General features: G+C 45.3%; 1 protein-coding gene across 3 annotated transcripts in view; it reads left to right on the top strand.

The window, feature by feature from the left end:
- The first annotated feature begins 3,688 nt into the window (after positions 1–3,688).
- lingo3b (leucine rich repeat and Ig domain containing 3b) overlaps positions 3,689–18,517 on the top strand; it is a 33,035-nt gene continuing 18,206 nt past the window's right edge. For all 3 annotated transcript variants that reach the window (XR_012926238.1, XR_012926237.1, XM_076021165.1), the window contains exon 1: positions 3,689–4,278. The gene's annotated coding sequence lies outside the window, so the exon portion shown is untranslated. The remainder of the gene's footprint in view (positions 4,279–18,517) is intronic.

The raw sequence follows: 18,517 nt of genomic DNA, 5'->3' as shown, positions 1-18,517 counted from the left end.
ATCAGAGCTAAATGCTTTCCCTCCTTTTTTCTGTTATGAGTCCTGATGAGTGTGTCATCATTGACTTTATTTTTATCCTTTTTTTTAATCTCACTTCATCTTCTATTTTTTTTTAACCTGCCCAAGTGGTTAAAAGTGGTGAACAAACACGACTTCGGTGTTGAGTTAAGATTTTATTAATGCCAGGCAGAAATATATTTTCCAGTAATATGTTTTAAAATGTAAACATATTATATGAATTGTTGTTTTTATATTATACTGCTTAATACGTTTAAGGTAGTTAAAGCAAATACCAACACCAAGTTGTTCTTGTTAATACCAGGCAGCTCATGTGATCTGATTATCAGTGACAGAAAGTTAAAATGTGGATTTTTTTTTCTTTTTTTTTTTAGGATTCATTTTTCTCTCACATTTCTTTATGAAATAATTATCTCTCTCCCCCCTTTCACAAAAATCATAAATCTATAAAGCTAAAAATTAAATGTGACTGGGTTGACTTTGGCCAAGTGACATGCTGTTTTGGTCAAATAAAATATATAAGTTCCCGTGAATTAAGTCCACTGTTCTCTCAGTGTTACTGTCCACTATTACCATAACGGGAGTCATTATTTCTCTGCAGTCGACGTGGAGTAGGTGTGCTGTGCTTCCAATTTCATTCAATTTTTAAAAGGTTTATTAAACGCGTCTAGAGGGGAACATCATTGACAGCAGGGGCAACGTAGTATTTCACATGTGCGCTTTTACACATGAAATAGGACATCTTTACGTGTGGAAGTTTGAGGGTGCAGCATCCTCAGTGTAGGGTTACATGATGGAAAATAGCTCAGGACATGTGAGAGGTGTGTGGTATTTCTGTGAGTGTGACCACAGTCGACGATGTAATTCCACTTGGCTCTGTGCTGTCTGCCTTTCCAAAGGGCTGAAATGCAGACAAGTTGCCAAACACAACAGTCGTGAGCGAGGCTGTTATTAGTCTTTTGACACTGCCAACGATGGCGAGCGTGTGCGCTTAAGTGGAAGAGACACCAAGTGCATGTGCACGTTCCAATCAAATTTCCTGCTACACTGCAGAGCAGTTGGTCTTGTGACAAGTTTTGATTTTTATCAGTTTGTACCTGTTATATTTCAGCCCAGCCTTCAGATACACTCACGTCCCACATGGCTTGACAACTAAAATGTCACCCCATTCTCTGCTAAATGTCAGAGAAAATGAAAGCTCTTCCAAAAGTGAGGTTTGGGGAAAGGAGACAGAGACTTGACTGCAGTGTCTAAGCCTCAATTCATACATTTTAGCCATTGCCTTTATGCTGACTGTGACAGCATCTCATGGGTATATTTGCTATTTTGCTAAAGCTGGGGAACAGACTGACTTTCAGAGATACTGATGTTTATTTGAAAATGAAAAAATGTTAACATAAGGAGTTGGGACTGACTTGCTTGAATGAATCTGTGAATCCTTGTTTTGTGTTGAGTTGAGTATGTTAGAAAAATAAATTCTTTACCATCTCTATGGTCATGTAAATAAATTGTTAAGAGTATCAAACAAATTCAAAGATACAGTTAGATTTTCTGTTTCTGTGATGTTTAAGTAATGCAAACAATTTTAGTGAAAGCTTTGCAAGGCATGCACGCTCTGTGGCACAAAGATACAAGCACTGAGAGGCTTAGAGGTGCAGTGTGCCGTCACTTAAAACGTTGCCATAAATGCTGCTGTAATGCCACCGCAGCAAATATATATATAAACCCATATAGCATGTAAGTACTTAAGCAGCAAGCCTAATTTATGAACTTGGCAGGACAGTGCAGACTCTTCAGAAGGAGAATCACATTAAATGTAAAGCTTTTGCTGACGAAATGGGCTCACTGAACCTGAGCTGCGCAGTCTGAAGGAAGGACCCCGAACTGTGTGAAACATTATATTCTGACCCGGAGCCCTTTTATGCAATAAAAAAGGAAGAAAAACAGCATGATGGACGAACGGGGCTCAGCTGTCAGACGTCGGACAGCGTGACTGTCATCAGCTCCTTGTCTGTTGGCTCTTCTGGACTCGAGTGTATCTAGCAGAACTCTGCTCACTGCTCATTTTTTTTTAGTTAGAGCAAATTCTTTTTTGCTGCTTCCAATTTCAGGGTAAGTGAAATTAAAATGACATTATTTCTTGGACATTTGAAGAGAGAAAAATGTGTGCGTGTTTATAGAACAAACCCCTGGCCTGGTTGAGATATAGCTGCCATACTTTGATATATTTTGACCAAAATTTGTGTGTGTGTGTTTGTGTGTGTTTGTGTGTGTGTGTGTGTGTGTGTCCTATTGGCTGCAAGGCTAGTGTGGTAGCCTGTAGCTGGACTTGGCCTTCACCAGGCATCCTGAGATGTTCGACCCCTGGCCTCAGGGTCCCAGGCCAGACTTCTCCTTTCCAGCGATGAGCTGTTAACTGACCTCAGGGCCAGTCAGTCAGGCTAAAGCAGTTTGTCTTCTTTGTGTGTATGTGTGTGTATGTATGTGCGCATGTGTGAATCTCAGCACTGTGATCTGATTTACCCTGACAAGGCAACAGGACCGAGACCAAAAAAAAAGTATTTTTTTCTTTCATTCTCTCTCTGGTTCCCTCCTTCTCTGTGTGCTTCAGGCAGAATTGGGCTGATTAAACAGAACAAATCCATCGGAAGGGTGGCATCCCCAGAGAATAGATTTTAAAGCTCTTCTTATCTGTTTCAATTGAAACATAAAGATGCTATGAGAGAAACAAAAATACTCTAAAGCAGTATTTAGCTGGCAGCTAATAGCTCATATGTCATTATTTCTGGTGTTGGTTTGTGTGAGCAGTTCTTCACATTGTTTTCTGTTGAACGGGAAGAGGACACTGGGGTTGAGTGAGTTTTTTTTTCTACAGAAATCCTTGTTTTTCTTCACCTTCAAATGAAATAGGCAGTTGGAGTTAAAGGTCAAAATCCCACTGATTGTCCCACCATGTATGTGGATATTGTTCTCTGCTTTTGACCGTGACAACGTCTCTAAATGATCACAAAATCCCACCGCTTAAGGTAGAGCAACAGTGTTGATAATATTCCTGATTGGTATTAACATGTATGTTGGCATGGTGCTATGCTGTTCACTGTACACTTCCAACTCGCTGCTGGAAGACACTGATGATTTGGCTTCAGAGAGAAAATGTCTCTTGCTATTTCAATGTTGTTGAATCCGGTTTGGTTCTCACTTCTTGGCATTTTTGATTTCTCAGCCGTGCTGCGGGAGGGCCCATTAAATTATCGCGCAGTTTTCTGGTTGTTGTTTTTTTTTTAATTTTGTATTTTTTTGCACTCGGTTTGCTTCGTTTCCCTTCCAGCCTGGCTCTTGAGAGAGACACCCTCTGCTTAATGCCCTGCAGCACGCCGAATTGTGAATCCAAACAGCTGGAGCAGTAGTAGATAGACAGCGACTGGAGAAAAAAAGCAGGAAGCGAGGGAGGGTAGGTTTAAAGAGTGGGGGAGCGCAGAGAGAGAGAGAGAGAGAGAGAGAGAGAGAGAGAGAGAGAGAGAGGGAGAGGGAGAGAGGGAGAGAGAGAGAGAGAGAGAGAGGGAGAGAGAGAGAGAGAGAGGGAGAGAGAGGGAGAGAGAAAGAGGGAGAGAGAGAGAGAGAGAGCGCGATGAAAATCATGCCAAGCGGGAGAGAGAGGGGCACTCGCACTGAAGGAGGCAGCAGCAGCAGCAGCAGCAGCAGCAGCTCCTTCCTCGCCCTCCCGATCGCCCCTCATAATCCCTCAGCCACGCTGTGTGGAGATGGAGGGCACCCAACGCCGCTGAAGAAGAAGCCCGCGCGAGGACTCCTCCCCCTTTCTCTCACCCTCCTCCCTCTCCCCACGTCCCCTCACCTCCAGCCTCCCGCTGTCTCCTCTGATTGCCAGGATCATTTTTGGAGGGAGGACGACAGCAAACAAGCAGAGGAGAAAGGTGGTGCGCGCGCAGGAGGGAGGGAGAGGAGCGGGAGAGCATTGAGAGTGGTGTTTGGAGCAGCTACAGATGTCAGGGTCTCAGATTGACACGCAGACAGACTGAGGTGGCGGCGGCAGCGGCGGCAGTGGAGGCGGTGGTGGAGGTGGTGGAGGAGGGGGGAGAGCTGAGGAGCGGAGCGGAGCACCGGAGCACGCACCGGACCACCGTCTGAAACTTGTGGCACAAGAGGAGGAGGAGGAGGAGGAGGAGGAGGAGGAGAAAATTCGCTCTCGCGTGCACACGGCCGGAAAATGAGGAGGCTCCAGGAACCGCGATTTAGCATTGGGTAAGATGACGCATGGTGGCATGCTCTCTGCAGGAAAGCACCTGTGGTGTGTTTTGTTTGTTTGTTTGTTGGTGTGTTTGTTTTCTTACACCAACCGGACAGTCGAAAGGCAACAGCGCTCGCTGGCACGTCTGGAGGGTTGGCATCAGTCCTCAGTGCCCTGGAGGTCTTGGAGGCTGGGAAGGAGGACCAGAGGGGGGGGAGATGACGTGTGCCCCGTCCTGCTTTCTCACATCCACGTCTTGCTGGAGATTTGTGTGTGTGTGTGTGTGTGTACCACTAGCGGCGCCTCGTTACAGGTTTCATAAGCTGTCCAAGTGATGCATGTAAGCAAACCTGCGCTGCTGCTGCTGCTGCTGCTGCTGGAACGTGGAGGTGTTGCTCACCTGCAAACCATCGAGCAGATTAAATGGCCACACAACACAACACATTTTATTTGTTATTTTCGTTTTCAACATGTGGTTATGCTGCCGTGTCATTAATCACAGCAACAACTTTTTGAGCTCCTTCTCTTGCATGCAGGTCATAAATTGTGCAAATGAAAATGTGAGTGAGTGAATGAATGAATGACAGGACAGGACTGCTGAGGAGAGCTTGCTTGTGTATTACGCCTCGATACGAGCGCCATGTGAAGTCACACAACATGCACGGCCGTGCGTTCTGTGACGCGGTGGCAGTGTGCATATGGCTGATGACAGCAGGTCTGCGTGAGGTGCACCAGCTGGCCGCTCGTCTTCTCCTCTCTCTCGTCCTCTCTCGTCCTCCTTCTCCAATAATGGGCTGTCACCTTGCTCCCTCTCTCCCTGGTCCCCTCCTGATCCTATCTCCTGTTTCATTTGCCCGCTAAGCAATTACCTTTACCTGACTCTCCGCCCTGCCGGACAGCACGGCTGACTAGTTTCCTGTCAACAATCAAAGTGAGGGATAAGAGGGATTTCATGGTCGTTTTACCGAGGTTGGCCTTGATCTTAGCAAAGGGCATTCTTGGCGACGCCAGAACGCTGTCGACACTCTTGCATGAATAACTTTGCTCCCCTCATGTAGTCTAAAAAAAATGGATGCGTAAATATAGAAAACGGCCGGAGGGGCTTTCAGCGCACGGAAGAATTATGCCTGTGATCATGCAATCTGCTCATTATTTCCTGCTTCTCATTAAGTTGTTTGGGTTTCCAGCTTTATCTCTGGTTCCACGCTGGCCTTTTTGAAAACCAAATATAAACACCCCCCCAAAAAAACACACCTCACTCAAATGTGTTACTTAGCAGAGAGATTGGAAATATATCTGAGCATATCGGCAAACTGGCTGTCGATGTCTGTCTGAGAGACTTTTTTCACAGTTGAAATATTTCCCTTCTCACTTTATTTCTATATGGAAGGCTTTCTGTTTCATGCCATATCCAATGCCTTCTACCTACACTGTAGGGACAGAATTACAGCTCAGACAGAAACACTGTGGGTAACGTTTAAAAAAAAAACATGCCATCACTGCCCTCAGTTTTGACCAGATAGCCAATCATGATCAGTTGATTTCATAAAAATAATTATTTCTCTTAACAGTAATTTTTAAATGAATTTTTTTTTTTTTCTAGATCGCTTTACAAGTGTGACCAGATATTATAATGTGGAAGAGCGTTGTGTATTGCAGTCGTGTGTTGTTTCATCATGAATGCTCTGAGACTTCATACAGCTCAGTGCAATTGTAGTCTGAGCTCATGGCACAATGCAATAATTACCATCGCCGTCAGAATCACTAAAGCAGAAGAAGAACACTGAATGTAAATGGTGCATTTGAACTGCAGGCCTATTCATATGTAACACGATGGAGCTGCAGCCTTAAATGAGCAAGGCTGCATGTAAAGCTCTGCTTAAGCACTGGTAAGAAGTGACTGTATGGTCACTGAAAGGGCAACAAAAAATTAAAAAAGAAAAAGAAAGTAATTAAGATACATTTGACATCTGGGTTCACACAAGGAGAGCTCGCTCCCACACTTTCCAGCTCCACTGCCGATTCTAACGTTGAGCATGTAAATACTGTATGCTGCTAGAAGGTATCCCCAACTATTATGTCATCATTTGTTTTGCTGGTGAGGGTTTAAACTGCTGTCTCTTGCTTTCCGTACGCCGTCAAATGCCACTTTTTGTACCGAGCGCCCTCATTATAATTGGACATGCGCCACGTGTTGGAAGGTCTACACAAGTCTGCTGAGTTTCGTGTCAAGCTTGCGTCTCTAAACACTCACTTCTTGTGCTTGACCTACAGGCTCCTCTCTCATTAACAATGCTTCCTGAAGCAGCCGGCGGCTGATTCTCAGCAAACCAGCGCTGGCTAGATGGTTGTACCTTCACCCCGTAGCTGCACACCATCAAGCAGATTTGTCAGCTCTCTGGTGAACTCCTGTAGCAGCCTGTGGCTGAAGAGACAATTATTTTCTTCGTAGTTTGAAGGTACCCAGGGAACACTGAACCCGGGAAAAGGGAAGTAAATATTTGTCACCAGCACGTCTTTTCAATTGATGTTTGTGAGGATCTAAACACGCGTTCAGTTGAAAAGGTTTTTCATGGTTAAGACCGGTCAATTTGTTAATGAGGAATTTTAAAAGAGGAATTGCAAATAGTTTGTTTACGGTGGAGATATGCACACTTTATCATGTGATTGCTTCTAGTAAGAGTCAGGTCATAGATGTATAATGTGATGTTTTGTGCAACATTACGGTAATTACGTTACTCACTCCGTTGTTTATTTAAACATCCTCAAGCCAGCGCGTCTCACCTTGTCTGACTTTATCCCTGGAGAAAACAGAGTGCAAATTTTACAACGACTGACAGGAATCGTAAACAAAGCCTGGGAAAAACGGTGCTTGTGTGTCTGTCTGAAAATTAAATTCCTCCTCAGGGCTTTAAGAATCGCCATTGTAACGAGGCGTTCGTCAAGGATGTTGGTGAAACAGTAGGTCAAATTTTCAAGATTTTTTCTTTTTTAATGTAAGTGTGATGCCTCTGCAGAAGGAGGCGGCAAGTGGGGAGAAGGAGCAAGGATGAGCTGCGTGGTGAGAGGATTTGATTGGGAAGGTGACCGTGGGGCTGTGGGCGTGTTGAAGGAGCTTTGATCTCGCTGTGTGTGTGCATGTGTGTGTGCTTGCGTGTGTGTGTGTGTGTGTGTGTGTGTGTGTGTGTGTGTGTGTGTGTGTGTGCGACTGCGATTGTGACTGCGACTGCAAGAGGATAATGGTTGACCTTGAGAAATGCACCAGTAGTTGTGATGGTGTCCGTGTGCAGTGATTGGCGCTATTAGATCGCTGCTCTGCAATTGAGGTGCTTGCATCGACCAGAACATCGAACGCTGTCCAGCACATGTATAGAGAGTCCACATCCACCTCCAACACCTCCTAAATGTTCACACCCAGACACATGCACTCAAACACACTCCCACAAAATAATAGCCTGTTCTTCATTAAAATGTGGAGTTACAATACAAGCGGGTATTGTTACATCAGAAGCAGCTCACAGAGTTTTTTGGTCTCCACTTCCATTATCGTACAACCCAACAGGATGAGTAAGTGTGTAATGTCGTCCCCAGTGCATGTGTCTCTCTCAGCTACTTGGCTTTGAGAGGACTGCCGCTCATAATGAATTACATTTAGCTCTGCTTCATTATTCCCGGGCTCATCCATCCCTGGGGTCAGTTTCTCAATCACTCGGAAATAAACTATCTAAATTGAATCCTGCGGTGATTGAATCTCTCTGTTGAAATTATAAAGGTCTTACCTGTTGAAGGATCCTAACTCCAATAGGCTGCCCTGTTGTCTGTTAAATCAGTTAATTATGCCTGTGGCTATACTTTGGTCCGGAGTTGTGTTGGACTTTAATGAGCTTTTCCCTGATTTCAAACACACACACACACACACACACACACACACACGCACGCACACACACGCACACACACGCACACACACACACACACACACATATATATGCGTGTATATATATATGTATATGTATATGTATATAGCAAAATCACAAAATAGCATCACACACGCTCTATAGTCAAGCTACTTGTCTGACTATTTATATTTATTTTCCCTCTTTATGTCTTGATTTACATTTTGCATGTAAATAGTACTGTATGAATTCTGCATGTTTCCTTCAGGAGAAATGTCAAGGACACTGGGGTTGACCTTTCTTTTTGTGCAGAAATCGTTTTTCTCCTCACCTCTCTTTGCCAGTTGAAGATTTCACATTGTGTTTTTAAACTGGTATTTTTACATGCTGTCAGATGTGATCATCATTGTTTCCCCACATCCTATATCAGGACGCCTTTGTTGATGTAACTTTTGAAGATTGAAGAACCCATGCACACATTTCCTCAAGACGTGTCAACATACTAGATGCACTTATAAGCAAATTTGTTGTCTAATTAGGACATTTTCCCTGGTTGTAAATTGGTTAAAACTAAGGGTTTGGCATTTTCCATTCAGTATCAGTATAACCAGGAGAAACTGGACAGCTGATGGCCAGATTGGCTTGACAGTAATCACACAATAGTGAAGCTGAAGGGTTTCCCTCAAGCGGAAACATTTCAAAACAACCGGAAATAAAATAAATTTGTCTTGCATATAGTTTTTGTTGAACAGAATAGTTGTGTTTGTTTATGTGGGTCAAGTGTGTTGCTCTACTCACCTGTGTATGACAGCCTTTAGATTAGTATAGTGTGTTTGTGTGTGATTTAAAGTAAATTAAATTAATTATTTCTTTGGGTTAAGTAGGATGATCTTGCATTATAATACTGCAGCTGATTTAACCACCACATGCTGAATACAGGCCCTCTGCTTTTACAATTCAAGTTTGTCTTTTCCATTGCCCTCAGTTTCTTCCTCGCACTTATTTGTGGGTGTCACAAGTAACTATTGCTCTCATGGTACGTTAGCTTTATTTTTTTGATATCCAGCAGTGTGCATCTAATTCTGAGCTCGGGCATGTGCCCGTGCGCCCTGTGTTCTGGTTCTGTTGCATTTATTTCCATCAATTGCCATCTGCAGAACAGACCTTTGGAGATAGGGGGTAGTAAGTCATTAACTTTAGCCACATGACTTCTAGGCAGGAGTACTTTGGAAGTGTGTGTGTGTGTGTGTGTGTGTGTGTGTGTGTGTGTGTGTGTGTGTGTGTGTGTGTGTGTGTGCGCGTGTGTGTGTGTGTGTGTGTGTGTGTTATTGGAACATGCTCTTTTTACACAAGGTCAATCAGTCTCACTTGTGCTTCACTTTGCTTGCTCTCTCTGCGACCGTCGCCCCCTTTCATCTGTATTTCTGGGCAGATGAGCGGCTCTCTGATCCGTAAGGACTCTGTTAATGAATGCTGTATTGCTATTGATTTCTCCTCTGATCCGTGGGCTTTTTTTCTCAGGCGCAATACAAACCATGTTTTCCGATGATGCGGAGTGCTGGGGCAATGCTCATAGACTGTTGCACCTCGGTCCTGCAAATTGGATTTAATGATTCAAGTATCATTTATTGTGCGCTGCTCTCTGGGCCCTGCAGAGATGAAAACAGGATTGTCTCTGTGTAACACAGAACGAAGGGCAAAGGGAGAAAGAAATCCGGAAAATAAGACCATGGTGAATCCCGTAAATGAATTAGATTTGTTAACCAAGGACCAAGGAAGGATGTCTAACTTGTTAGTTGTGCTGAAGCCTGTCGCGGCTATCGGAGTGGAAAGGTGGGGACACAAACAACCAAGTGGAAATAAAGTGCTGCCACAGTTTGAGCCTGCTGTCTGTCGACCAAAACAACATAGGCTAGGTGAACGCTATCTTTGACAAAGGCGAAGGTTGTTTGTAAAATTGCAATTTTATGTTACAAATTAAAAATGTCTTAAGTTATTTCTACCCAATCCCATAGGTAACATGTTAGTGTAGCTCACTATTACATCAATTCTAAATTTCGTACAATAAATTTGAAATATACCTGTTGAAAACAGGATTTGCTTGTTAATTTATTTGACCTCCATGTTCAAACTCTCCACCTCAGTTGCAAGTTTAAATCATTCAAAGACTTAAATTCTGCCTTTTTTAATACTTTCTTGGCTTGACTGAAAATGTTAACATTATTAAGGCTCTGCAACGTGCATCGTCCTTGTGCTGTGTGAAAAGAACTGGTTTGGGTGAGTGTAGATGGACAGATTTGCTGTGATGTCCTTCAGCGCTGACCCCCTATTTTACCACACGCACACACGCACGCACACACGCACGCACACACGCACGCACACACACACGCGCACATTTCGCTCTGAGGGAGCACAGTTTCAAACATTATTTCTGCTTCACTGCTACACAAACAGGCTTGCAGGAGCCCGGGGACTGTTCGCCATTGGTGTGTGTGTGTGTGTGTGTGTGTCTGCGTGTGTTTGCGCAGACACACACACAGGCAGACATGTGCATCACCCTCCCTGCAGGACTGTGGGCATGTGGAAGTCACTCGAGGATGTCAGCCTATGTGTGGCTTTGTCCTTTATATGTGTCACGGGAAACAAAGAGGCCAGCAGTTAAGGCACCGGGTGTAGACATGTCTGAAAAAGGTTGGGCTCTCACGAAGGTTTGCAGTCTTTTTCCAACATTGTGACTCTTTGCTTCGTCCAAACTTTCTCTCTCTTTTGCTTTTGACCATTTCTATTCTGATTTTGAATGGGTCAGAGACTTGTTGCCCAAGAGTCAGTCAGCCAGCTGAGAGGAGCAGAGCTTTGTTCAAAGGGAGCTTTTGTCTTCAGTCATACAGGTTGTGCCTGCAAGACACTTTATTAATGCACATTAAGGGCAAATGAGGAGCAGGCCGAGGTTTTTCATTAGCTCATGTTCTTGCGTGACTGCCTTTGTGGGGCTGTGTGTCCCCTGACTCAGTCTGCTCCAGCAGTTTGTGAAGTGACTGTTTGGGAAGGACAAAAGCCTGTGGCGAACCGCTTCTCTCCTCCTTTGTCCGCTCCACCACTGCAATTCCTCGCTTCCTAAAAACTTCTCTGGTTGTCTTTTTTCCGGGTTTTTTACCATCGACTTGTTTTTGATTTCATGGTAGAAGCCCAGAACACTGAACTGCTCACATTTTATGGTTTTTACCCAAAAGTCAGAGTTGATATGAGAAAAATGTGACATCAAGTGGGGTATTAGGAGCATTAACATCTGGGTCTGTATTCCCACATGGAACTTGCTCATGAAATAATTATGGCAGCAGAGTGACGCATACGTCAGCTGGTTTCTACATAGAGGCTCTTTAAGCCCACCAATCCCATCGCAATATTATTTTTAGAGTTAAATTCAAAGTGGCATGATGGTCATTGAAAAAATCTCCTCAGATGCAGAATCGTACACATTGTGGAGTCACTAAATTCATTCATTCATTTTCCATACCCGCTTAGTCCCGAGCTCAGGGTCCCGGGGGTCTGCTGGAGCCTATCCCAGCTGTCATAGGACGAAGGCAGGTGACACCCTGGACAAGTCGCCAGTTCATCGCAGGGCGGAGTCACTAAATTGTTACTGTGAAACGTTAATGCTTTAAAACAATAAAATATGCAAGATAGCCATTGAAATGATGATTAATTATCATCATTCCGCCTTGCAGTTAGCCATGCGTCATGCGACAACCCAGCACCTGCTTCTATTCCTCGGCCTGTACAATCATCCAACTGTTGATAACTCGCTATTTAATTATGTGGTTTCTTTCTTTTTTTCTTTTTTCTTTTACGGCTCCTCACTATCTGATTCATGGTAATTATTCTGTGTCAGCTGTGCCTTCATGGATGTGGTTTACAATGAAGCTACTTCACTGTGGATTCCTGAAGCATTTTTGCCATTTATTGCTCCGTCTCCCGTTTCCCACCCTCCCTCTGCTCCTTCCTGTTTCACTCTCCACTCCCACTTCCTGTCACTCAGAGCCAGGCCTAAGCCTTCCACCTTCTCTTCCTCCTCCGCCCGTCCCTCCATCAAGTCATGAATTTATTATGTGAAGCAAAATAGAGCAATGACTCTTTGTCCCTGTCCCAGCATGTCATTGGTCGAGAATGAATAATTCAGCCTTGGTAGTTGAAGTTGGGATCAGCGAGGAAAGAGGAAATTATTTTGGAGCCGCACCATTTGAGCTATTTTCGAAACGGCGAGCTGTCGCCTCCTTTCCTACTGCGCACACCCCGTCTTCTTTCTTTCTTCCTTCATGCTCCCGCTTGTCCCTCCCACCCGTTCACTCTCTGCCACATAAAAAAGAAGAGACTCTTCTTTGTTGTTTCTGTTCTTCAGAGTGAGAATGGCTTTGAAAGTGGATGAATGCAGCCCCATTTGTTTGCTGTAGTCTTCGTGTGTTTTGTGGCTTTATTAATGAACATTTTTGTCGACTTTGTGTGTCATACATCCCCCAGTCCCAAAGAATTAGTGCCGCCATCTAAGTGGTGATTGCACCAGATGCTCTGTTGCAGTTTTCTGATGGGTTAACGTCTTCCAACATTAGCTGTCAACACTGGAAACAGTCATTTATCTCAACTTGAAGTGCGTGCCATTTCACCCTCTTTTACTTGCACTGAGTGTGTGCCACTGGTAGACAGTGAGTGCCATTTAGTGAGCGCAGCATACAGTCTTCAACAACCTATTGGATTCGTCTTCAAGAAGGGGGAGTGGCGGGTTTTGGTTTGAAGCTCAGGGGCTTCACTTGTCGTGGAAGATGGAAAGGTTTTCTAGTTCTGTCTGATTTATCGCACATGTCCACCTGGTAAAGACCCCGTTGAAGGTGATTTTAAGGCGGAAGGTTGGTTTGGAGGAACCTTCTGCCTGTCACATCCAGACGGGCCAATCAGAAAAGATCTTTTCCTCCAAAGAGTGATATTGTTTGTCTTTGTACCGTTCTAATAACTGTGCCACTGCTGCGGCGCCACTGAGTCTTACAGCTGTGTCTTCTTCTGGGACTTTCAAGAGGAGCTCGTCGCGGTTGCCTCGTGGTTTCATCACAGCTAAATTAAAGCTGATTAATTATGGAATCAATGCAAATTTAAAAATGTTTTCCACTGGATGGTGTTTTGCTGGTACGCTGCTTTACAACAGGACTTGACCATCTCTGAATGGGATCTTGAAACACAGCGACTTAAAACAGCAGTAGGCGGCGCTGCCGACCCTGCCGGGGTGCCGCCGAGTTCAGTCCGGCGTCACATCTTCACATGAGCAAAGACACACACACACACACATGAGATCAGCGTACACATAAGGTCAATCATGTGCTTGGAAACACACACAAAGACGTCGATGCTCACTTGACCGATCAGCCGCAGCCTCTGAGGGCATCAAGTCGGGACTTTCGGCCATGACCTCGCTGAGAGTGAGGGAGGGGTGGCGGTGAGCATCAGAAGAAGCACTGTGAGAGACGGAGGGCCCTTGAAGTTTCTTCCGGAGGCTCCCCGGGGAGAGCACCCATCATCTCCGTTTGCCTTCCTTGTCAGAGTCCCACTGCTTCTCCGTGTAGCCTCAACCGCTTTATTATATATTCCCCCAAAGAAGCCCGTCTGCCATTGCTCACTTTATGGATTCTTCTTGGATGAAAAAAATCATTTGATGAATCAGCGGCAAAGTGTCTCTCTCATCCGGCTTTAGTGTCGGATAATGATGGTCCTCCAGCGATAGCTGAACCTTCTGGAGCTGAGGATAAATGTCACTTTCAGCTATCAGTAATGCGATCAGGCTTTGACTATATTATCCTTATGGTGCTTGGTGCGTCTAATTGTATTTTGCCTTTTTGCTGCCTCATCTGATGGTTATTACAGTGTTGCACTGGAGGCCAGGCAGGCTACTTCCAGGCTACATGAACACGTGACATTTTAACAAATCCATTAGTGGCTTATTCTCAATGAGCAGTGGGTTGTGCCTTTAAAAAAAAAAAAAAAAAAAAAAAAACTCACCTTGGCATTCAAGTTAATTGTTGGCAATGTTGTTTTTAAATATTTGTTACAGAAGAACCTACCCACACTGGCAAACTAAACAAAATCTGAATATAAGAAGTTTATTTCATGTTAGGAAAGAAACTCCAAAGAATCTTGTTAACGTGTCCTGCAGCAACGCATTAAAACAACCATTAACTAAATTAAACTAAATAAACACCAGGTGAAATTTGGTTACTAAGGAGATTACCTGAATTGTAAGTGTGAATTTAAAACAAACACTTTATTCGTAGGTGGCATGACTTACACAGAGTCGCATGATGTGCCACGTTGTGTCGTGAAACTATTTACGCAGGAGGCTCCAGCGAGACCGAGGCCGTGTGTCGAGGTGCAGGCCAGCACAGTCAAACAGAAGCAGTAGCAGAAGCAAGTAAAATCGTCCATCCTGCAAGCTCTCCCTCCCTCACGCTTTCATCTCCTCCTGCATATCAGTTTTATTATTATCCTGGGTTATTTTCATCATTAAGCCAAACTCTTCCAGCATCTGCTATTTACTCAAACTGCTTTGACCTTTTGCACAAATTCCCTCTCCTGTGGCTCCTTCCACTCCTCCTTCTTCCTCTCCTTCTCGTAATGATGTGTTTTCTTATCACCTTATTTCATTGCAGGGTTTTACTTATCTGTCACACCCACTGTGTGTCTGTCTGTGCGCGCGCGTGTGTTTGAGAGGGCAGACTTGCGCGCCCGTGTGTATGTGCGTTCATGTGTGTGTGTGTGTGTGTGTGTGTGTGTGTGATGCGGTTTGTTTATCCTCCTTTGGGATCTCTGGCGAGAAAAGGCTCCTGGGAGTGTGATGATCACCTAATGTCCTGTGAAGCCCCCCTGTTTCTCACACACACACCACAAACACGCGGCCATATGCTCCGCCGGTGTTGTACAAGCGAAAGCTGAGGTTTTTTTTTCATTTTATCAGCGCTCGGGGATTGACGCCTTTGTCTTGCCCCTACAAAGGAACCCGACTTCCTCCTCTCCTCTCCGCCACGTCCCCTGCTCTCCTTCATTCAGGCGTCTCCATCCCTGTCACTCCTCGTTTCCCTCCCCGGCTCACGTCACGTCGTGCCGTTTTTTTTTTTTTTTTTCCCAGCCTTCACCTCCATTTTCAGCCCAACCCCCAACCCCCACCCCCCACCAACCCTCTCAGCCCCTTTTCATCCGCACATCTGAAACGGCAGCGGCGCTTCCCATTGGCTGCTACAGTGGGAACCGGAGGAGCGTGCAGCCAATGGGCTGCCGGGCTAACAGGGTCACTGTTACCCATGAAGCGACGCAATTACTCTACCGTCTCCGTCCACGCCACATATGCATATCTGCCGTGCCCTCCCCCGTCCTCGCACCGCCGCTGCACAGCAGCCGTCTGCACGTCGCCCCTGTGCAAACGGCGTGTGAGGGCCGTTTTTCTGTGAATGGCGTCACGTCGCCGACTCTCCGTGCCGCTTTAACGTACTTCCACGATGGAACAAGAACAGCAGGAGCTGGAATGAAACCAAAGCCGTTCGCCGCACATTTGCAAACATTTTACGCATTCAGGTCGAATCCTCGTGGCGCTGTTTTGCATCGCCCGTCTTCAAAGAGCGGAGAAGGAAAGCTGTCAGTCCCCTCCCCCCCAATCACTTCCTTTTCCCGTTTGTGTGCCGCACACTCATATTTCTTTTTTTTTTTTTGCACCAGGATGGTGTCAGTGTGCTCGCGCTGCTCCGTCTCCACACGTCACGCCGGCAATCTCCTCTCCTCGCGTGGACAGACGTGGCCTTTCACTCAGGAAAATGCCACTTCGTGTCAGTTGCGGAGGAAATTTGAAAACACCAAACTGCAGCTTTCAAGATGATCTCGCTGCGTTATTTTCCCACTGAGCGTCAGGCCTAATTTGCATCATTAGATTCTCTCAGCTGTGGAATGGCTCTGACCTTCTCCATCATTGGTGACAGAGCGTCCCTCCCCTGCCCCCCCCAACCCTTTCTTGTCCTCTTTCATCCAACCTGTCCTCAGTGTCCATCATCCCTCCCCTCCCCCCCACAATCTCACCCATTGGTTTGATTGTTTAAACATTATTCACTTTATTGTGCCGCTTTATGCAGGAGGTGTTGGCTGCCTTTTGTTTGAATCACCTGTTTAACAAGCTGGAGGGTTGGATTGGGTTTGATTTTCTCCCTTTTCCTGAAACAAAAAGAAACACTCTTCCTCACTCAGTGCACGCGGACACACGTCAACACTCTCTAAGCTTTGAAAGGCTGAAAAATGAAGCGTTGCCTTTCAGGTGACACGTCTCCAGGGAAATGTTTTTCTTCTGAGAAATCGCCCGGCTATCACTGCAATCTGCGGACGCTCTGTTTGCGCTGATGTTGAAGACGTGATTTCACTTCCCAATGATTGGCCCTTGGGAGAGCCTGATCATTTTGTTGTCTAGAAACTCATTGGCCCTCAGAAGGAAAATGACTCCCGAAATGAACTCCCTTCATATTCCGTCCTGGGCAGCACGCTAGAGGTCGCGATAAAGAACTATATTTTTCATGCAGCCGAGATTTGTTGTCAACACCAGACGCTTGATTTACGAGCGTGACTGGCAGAATACCTCACTTGCATTTGTTCAAAACCGAGAAGGGCGAATAAACAGCTGACTGATATTAGTCAGGCGTCAAGTACAGCAGAGCTTTCTGGGAATATGTGAGAATCATGCGTCATTTAAATGCACACCAGTAATAAGGCCACAGATCCCCAGAGGGCGAGACTAATTCAAGGCTGTCCTGTCACTTGTCGTTCTGTGTGTCACTCAAAATGATTGGTGTCTTCAGTTTTTTCCTCTTCTCTCTCAGACAGGTCAAGTTTGATTAAATGATGTTGTCTGTGTGCCATTTCTAAACCTTTGTAACTCTGGGCTTCTGCTAACAGTGTGATAATCTCCACACAGGCTGCTTCATTAACACTGCAGCATAAACAATTGCCACGCTAAATGTGTTTTCCCTCTTGAAAAAAAAGCCATGTACACAAAGGCTTATTGGCGCGCACAAACATGCACCGTTTCTGCAGCTTTGTGTAGCGTCAGCAGGGCACGTACCCGACTTAATGATGTTTAAGTCTTCTAGTCGGCGACCAGCTGGCATGTGCCCAAACCTTAACTCTGCAAAGGGTGCAACTTCAATGGCCCCGGGAAATGAACAGCGCGGCACTTATAGCCCAGTATCACACATTACATGTCTATACATCAGAGAACTGGGCTGGGATGCGAACCTAGAGTAAACTGCAAAGATGGTCCAATTACTCCCTTACAAACCTTGTTGGAGACAATTTTCCATCTCACTGTGGACGGACGTCTAACATCTCATGATTTGCCCAGTAAGGAGCTTTAAAAGATCGTCTGAGGCACGTTCTTGTCTCCAAACTCATGCAAGTGTTTGTATGAGTCAGAGCTGCCTGTGACATAAGTGTGCGTATTTTTAGAGTTTGAACTCACTTAAAGTTTAGCGGTAATGTGTGGGCTAACTTTGGTGATGATGTAAACCAATATGTCCCCCTTTCTTAGTGTTGGCATTTCACCAATGTTTGACGGCCGAGCCAAAACAACCACCGGGCCGGAGATTTATGATAACGCGGTCACCCCCTCCAGGTCACATGATCTCATTAACGCAGAGAGGGGAAAGTCTGATGTCAGAGGGTAGAAATGTTGTACGCAGGCCGACCGTGGCTCAGTATGAGACAGTCAATTTAACACCTTTACCGAGACCAGATGGTTGCCGGCAAGGTTGCCTATCTAATAAGCTTGATTCCCAGGCTGCCCTCTGTTGTTTATTTACCTTCACTACAACGGTGGGTGCTTGTTTGTGCCACGGTTTCTTTTCGTGCGACAGTGATTTCAGTATGTCAAGCTGTGCGCTCAGGACCGAGCCAGAGAAAAGCGGGTCAAAACACTGCAGGGTGTGAGAATCATCAGAGTAGGTAGTGCTAATTAAATGTGCCGGGCTTTTGAGTGCAAGACTGAGCCGCCAGTGAATGTTCTTCAAACACCAGATCTCTGATGAGTTTGTTGTCAGAGCAACCGAAGATTCCTTCTTGACGCCTGCGGTCAACGGGGCATCGTGCGTTTTTGTATTAACTATTTAAAATTGGTCTTGGATTTTGGCTTTTAACATACTTCAAACAAATAGAAGCTTCCCGACATGTGTGGTACAGAAAATATTTCATAAACCGCCCTCCATCCTTCTATTTTTTTTTTATCACCTCTGCTCGTGCGCTCGTGTGGTGGGCCTGCTGGAGCACGACTTCTTGGTGTGAAGTTGTTGTTACACCC

This window comes from Nelusetta ayraudi, unplaced genomic scaffold, assembly GCF_046127955.1.
Source record: "Nelusetta ayraudi isolate G7.1 ecotype Tasmania unplaced genomic scaffold, CSIRO-AGI_Nayr_v1 ptg000011l, whole genome shotgun sequence".
Lineage (NCBI taxonomy): Eukaryota > Metazoa > Chordata > Actinopteri > Tetraodontiformes > Monacanthidae > Nelusetta > Nelusetta ayraudi.
This window is presented reverse-complemented; position numbering and strand designations above follow the sequence as displayed.